This window comes from Dama dama, chromosome 1, assembly GCF_033118175.1.
Source record: "Dama dama isolate Ldn47 chromosome 1, ASM3311817v1, whole genome shotgun sequence".
Lineage (NCBI taxonomy): Eukaryota > Metazoa > Chordata > Mammalia > Artiodactyla > Cervidae > Dama > Dama dama.
In genome coordinates, this window is record NC_083681.1 from 12,462,231 (window position 1) to 12,468,333 (window position 6,103).

At 34.8% G+C, this 6,103-nt stretch overlaps 1 protein-coding gene across 1 annotated transcript in view; it reads right to left on the reverse strand.

Moving 5' to 3' along the window:
- Window positions 1–5,870, reverse strand: part of CNTN5 (contactin 5) — a 1,550,500-nt gene extending 1,544,630 nt beyond the window's left edge. Inside the window, exon 1 of the mRNA XM_061143613.1 lies at window positions 5,625–5,870. The gene's annotated coding sequence lies outside the window, so the exon portion shown is untranslated. The remainder of the gene's footprint in view (window positions 1–5,624) is intronic.
- Between the last annotated feature and the right edge of the window lie 233 nt (window positions 5,871–6,103).

A 6,103-nucleotide genomic window follows, 5' to 3' on the forward strand; every position in this document is an offset into this window, starting at 1 on the left:
CTAAGTGGTATTATTTTGCCATCTTTTTCTAAATGTTCTCATTATTCATCACCAATAACTCATGAGATGTGTGCTTATATTTAATGAGATGCTTATTTTAGCCTTAAGAACTCTCCATCAGTATCTCCACACACTCCACACACTGAAACAAGAAGAGTGCAAAATTACAAAGTATCAATTTTATTACAAAAGAGATAACTTATAAATTTCTTATCACTATGTATACTCAAAACTGGCAAAATTAATCATCACTAACAAATAGTTTTATTAATTTTTGAACATAAAAGACCAGATTAACCTAGTTTATATCTTTTAAAAAGAATATAAAGAGATAAGTTTCAAAATAAAAAAATAAGACAAAGCCAAACTCTAACTAAGATTAAATATGACATTTTTCTAAGGTTTCAGAAATATTAAGGAGGGGCACTTAACATTATTTAGATGCCCAGGAAACAATTTTACATTTAATGATTACAAATGCCAATTAAATAAAAATTTATTTCTAGAAAACTATAATTATTTTTTTTATTTCCACTGTAACCTGTATTTTCCAAGCAATATTTATCTTAATCACCAGGAATTTCTTATTATTCTGAAAGTATGAGTAACTTATCAAATATTGTATTATTTAAAAGTCAGTTCTTACATAAAGCTGAAACCAGAAAACCTAGTACGTTTAAAATTAAACTCTTTGTTACCTTCAGTTTAGTTTCAGAAAATTTTGTTCTTTAATACTTATAAATATGAAATTAAGTATCTGAGAAAATAAAGATGAAACCTCATACACTCAGAAGTAAATTTTTCACCAAATAAATGTACCATTTCTCTACTACTTACCGACTAAACACAAACTACTGCAACTAGTGAAATATCTGTGAAAACACATTAAAAATGTGTTTTTGACTCTAGACATTATAACTATAATTACTGTATTATGAAATCTCTCTCAATAAGAACCCCTAATTGTTTTAGCCTCATGATGAATATTTCTGCCAATATTATGAGTATCAAGAGAAAGAGACTTTCAATCTACCTTTTACCACCTAAGTGATCAGCAAAATTTCTCTTTCTGAACTCCATATGCTATAGTTACTTTACTGGATCATAACAGAAAATGAGATGATCTCCTTCTTGAGCATTTAACAGCTATAAGGATGATAAAGAGCAAGCAGATTCTTATTCCCCATCATAAAATGTTTATTCATATAATTACACTTTTCCAGTCAACAGTTACAAACAAGAGTTTTCTATTACTCAGATGAGTGAAATACTTTCTATTTTTTTCCTTGCCTGATACATAGTTTCCTAAATTTTGGATAACATTCAAATTAGTCATTTTAACCATAGGCAGGTTCATATTTTAGTACAGTTTGTGTCTACAAACTGTAAAGGTATGCCTGTGGGAAAGCTTATACACATACATTAATACAATATGTTGATATCTTGTTTTTTTCAAGATTTTTAACTTTTTTGGTCTATACAAGTGAGTATAAGAAATATTTGGAACTATGAGTGAAATAAGAGAAAATGTGCAAGTCCTACTAAGATCTTTTAAGAGAAATCCACTTGTTCAAAATAAAAAGTGGTATCCACAGGGAAGCAAGTTAATCAGTGACCACTGAGAAGACCAGAATAAAAATCCATTTTGCACCTGTGTTGTCAAATCCATCCAATAAAACATTTTTGGAACTATTTACAAATGGCAGTGATCACAAGAAACTCCAGCTCAAGAAACACATGGTAAAATAACATGACTATACTTTCTAAAGTTGCTCACACCATACTGTCTTATATTAGATTAAGAAATGGTGGATTCATTGATTTTTTTTTCTATCTCCCCAAAAGGACAGAATTTTGATTATTTTTCAGAATTACTTTACGGCCTATAGAATTCCATTTCCCCGTACTAAAGAAAAGAGCCTCCATTTTTTGACCAGCTCCAGTATTCTTGCCTGGGAAATCCCACGCACAGAGGAATATGGCACACTACAGCTCATGGGGTCCCAAAGTGTGGGACATGACTGAGTGACTAACATTTTCAGTTTCAGTAAGCCTTATGAGCTGATGATTCCACTGAAACATTTAAAGTTTCAGAAGTCTGTAAGTCAAAAATACAATATGCAATACTCTGTAATATGAAATTAAAAACTGTTTAACTTAAGGGGTTGATAAGGATGAAAATGTTCAACATTTACCATATACACAGATTTATAATAAGTAAAAATCAAATGAAGTTAAATATATAGTCTTATATCAAGTTCATAGGATATTTATATCAAGTTCATAGGATATAATTTTAATTTAATGACCACTTATTAATAAATAAAAGAATTTAATATCTTTCTAATAAGCAAATAAATAATAAAGCCATTTAAAAATTCCTCATATGCACATCAGTGCAATACTACCAAATTTGTTATATTCATTTTTATGAAAATAATTAACTTAAAAAAACTGTAAAAATATCTAAGAGGAATATTAACTGATAGCATTCCATTTATCAGAACCTTTCTAACAGTATACTTTGAATATTAAAAAATATAAAACAGGAGCAATTACTTGAAAGGGTCTGAATAGAGATATGGGACATTGTTCATAATAGTTATTAACCCTAAATCTTAAGTGTTACAGAGTTTTTGTATACTTCATTACTTTTTAAAATGCACCAGTCTCTGATGTAGAGTTATTGATCACAAATGCTCAGAAAACAGACCTCGCAAAGATCCCACCACTTTGAGCTTCCGACCAGCCTCTTTCCTGCTATAAAGTGCTAAAAAGTTCATGTAACATATAAGCACAACCTTGTAATACTAATTTAAAATATCTTGTCAGAAATTAACCTCTCCCACTTTATGTTTGTATCTTTAGTAATAAGAAATAGATGAATAAATCTGAGGTCTTGAAGTTGGAATTTTGAGATATCAAATAATATAAATATACAGGTCTATTTAAATTAAGACTAATGAATTTCCAACCTCTTAGTAAAAAAATTGTTTTAACCATATTTAAAAAGAGAGGCAATTCAAGGACTACAGGTAAGCAAAATAGGTGTGGAAGGATGGAATCGGCATCTCACTATATTTTAAGTATCTTGGTCTCATAAAATTCCTAAGTTAGTTTTTAATGGTTACAGAACAGTAAGCTCCTCCATAAAACTTGGTCTTAACCAAAGGAACTTAAATATAATTAAATCAACTTTAACCTAGAAGAGTCATCCAGACAAGTTTTCATCCTTTTTTTTTTTTTTTTAATTCCATAAAAGTATACCTTTTTGTTGTAGCTAAAAGACACACTCCCAGGACGACTTGGCTAGCACCACATGCTCGCTCTTTCTCCATCTGGAGAGCCCTCTACCCTTTACTGACACCCTCTGGTCCTGATCACTAAGTCAGTTTTGATATTAAACCACACTCCAACCTCTTCCCTGGAGGTGGTGAAGATTTCCGAAACCGTTAAATAAAAAAGATATATAAAGCATTAGATATTAACCAGACTTGGTCCATTTTTAATAGTGTCACTTAACTGGACACATAAGATTAAACATTCACAAGAAACTATATTTAATTATTTTTCAAATAAACATAGCCCGTATCTACATTCAAGGTGTGATTTTAGCTTATCTTCCTAACTAAATAAAGATTTCAGACCACCTACTATTTGAAGCATTACTCACTTGGGGAAACACTAAGGTATTTTAGAAATTCATTTAAAAATCACACAACTGTAGCTTCTCAGATGATCTATTTTCAAATGCATCCTCCTATGCTTGTGCCTCACAATTTACAAGCAAAATCTGGCATTCAGTTAATCTATTGGGGTAATGTTCTTTTTTCTAAGCTTTGAGAACTCAAACTATCTATGCAGCTGTGTATGGAATCAAAGAGAACTTAAAATGAATTGCTTTTCGTCCTCATTTTTTTAGTTTTCAGATGTTTTAAATAAGAACAATTTAAAAACGCCACCAATCCTTGCACAAAACATTGGCACTTATATTGTAACAAACATTTTATTGATTTTCTATTTTCAAATACACTTTAATACCATCTCACCACACTCCAGTTACTTTTCAAATTCTATTTTATTTTTTATATCTCATTTCCTTTTTGTAACTTTGAATTTTGGGCTTTGTTTTCGTCACTAATTTAGATGCTCTTAATAACATCTTTTACTTTTTATTCATTTGTTTCATGTGATGTATTGTTAGATAGTCATAGTGTTTTTTCCACTTGAATCAAAGGAACATATACCTGTCAATTATGAGATTCAATATACTACTCCACATAAAACTTATAATAATCTGAATATGAAGTAGGAAAATAAGCAAACAAACATTTGTGAGTGGCTTAAAATTCATTACAGGCACTTTGAAAAAAATAATGACCTAATCATTACTAATTCTTTTATGTTTAGGGTCACAATATTAATCATGATGAACTCTTTAAGCTTGCTGTGATAGTTGTAAGTTATTTCTGCAGTCTTGTTATAGTTCAACGGTAAACAAAAATACCTCTATTGATTTGAAAACTTGACCCACTATTTGTGTGTAGTTTTTAATGCTAGTATTCTAATGAACATCTATTTCTTTCATCCTATTTCCAGTTAAAATAGAGAATCAAAATAGAAGTATGCCATCTTTAAATGATTTTGTCTTTTAAATTAACAGAAAAAGCAGACGAACTGAACACAGGTTAAGGCAATTCACAAACAGTTAAAAGGTTTTCTTTTTCTTCCAAACCTGTGCTTTAATTACCATGTTGATTATAGTTTTCATGACAGAGGTTATGAAATTTAAAAATAAAATAATTCTAAAACATTTAGTGAATGCTTGTATTTTCAAAATAAGGTTAATTAAAACAACTGAAAAATTTTGAGGTTGTCAGTGTTATTCTTAACTTACTGTATACTATGTTCATATATATGCAAATTAATGTTCTCTCCAATTTTTCAACAAAAAACTCAGTAAGGAGTTTTGAGTATATGTCTGAGCATATTTTTATATTCATTTAAAAAAATCCGTCACCTTCCTACACAACACTGAGAAAACACCTTAGCATAATTCAAGATACTTGTTTGTTCAGTCTCTCGAACTTTGTAGAACTCCACTTATAGAGCATCTCCACTGAATTTTAACAAGTCATCGCACTGCCAGATGTCCAGTGATCTAGGCTCTATTCTCACAAACACACTGCTCAGTCAGAAGACATACATTCAGTACCTGAGAAGGACAGCCTATTTTCTGAACATTTAGTTTCTCTTGCAGACAATTTCCTACCCTCTCCTGACATCTGTCACCTTCCAGTTCAGTTGTAGGAACTGTCTGCTCTCATTCTGAATGACATTACCAGGTACACAAGTAGATTATGCTTAGCGTTGCCTCAACTTTTCTGACCTAAAATCCCAGCAGAGAAAAAGAGCACGTTTGATTTCAAAGAAGAAGGTTGGGGGGGGTGGGGGGGTGGAGGGCGGGGGGAAGAGCTGCTTTCTGTGACAGTTTTAAATTCTGGCAACACGGCAAGAAAGGATGGCTTTGCAGAAGCGAGCGTGTCACAAACTGTCAGCGCCTGGGAAGCCAAGTGCACAATCGCAGACAGCAAGTCACCGGCGAAGGAATGTCAGCCACTTACCAAGGAGACGCCAGGCTCCCCCGTCCTTCCTCCACGACTCTCAATTCCCGTCTGCCATCCTCCTGCCCGTGGACACAGCTCAGACAAGAGCCGAGGCTCAGGTCCACCCCAGCCTGTGGCAGGAGACCAACTGCGGAGTTTCGAGTCCTTCACAGAGAATCCTCCAGCTCGCCCGGCCGCTCCCTGAGGAGGGGACGCAGGTAACGCATCCTTCCCGCGCGGCGCTCCCACGGCACTTCGGCGGCCGCCTCCTGGCCGACACGCTCCCCCGCTCGGTAGTTGGTTAAATCGGGGGGCCGGAGCGGCGCCTCCCCTGGCGGGCGCGTCCGGGGCCCGGGCGTCGCGGCCAATGCGTCCGCGCGGCTCGCGCGCCGCGCCTCTGACTGGCTGTGCGCCCCGCGCGGCCCGCGCCCGCCCCGCCCCCCGCGCCGCCGCCGCCGCCGCCGCCCGCGTCTCCCGCCGCCGGCTTCAGTCGGCGC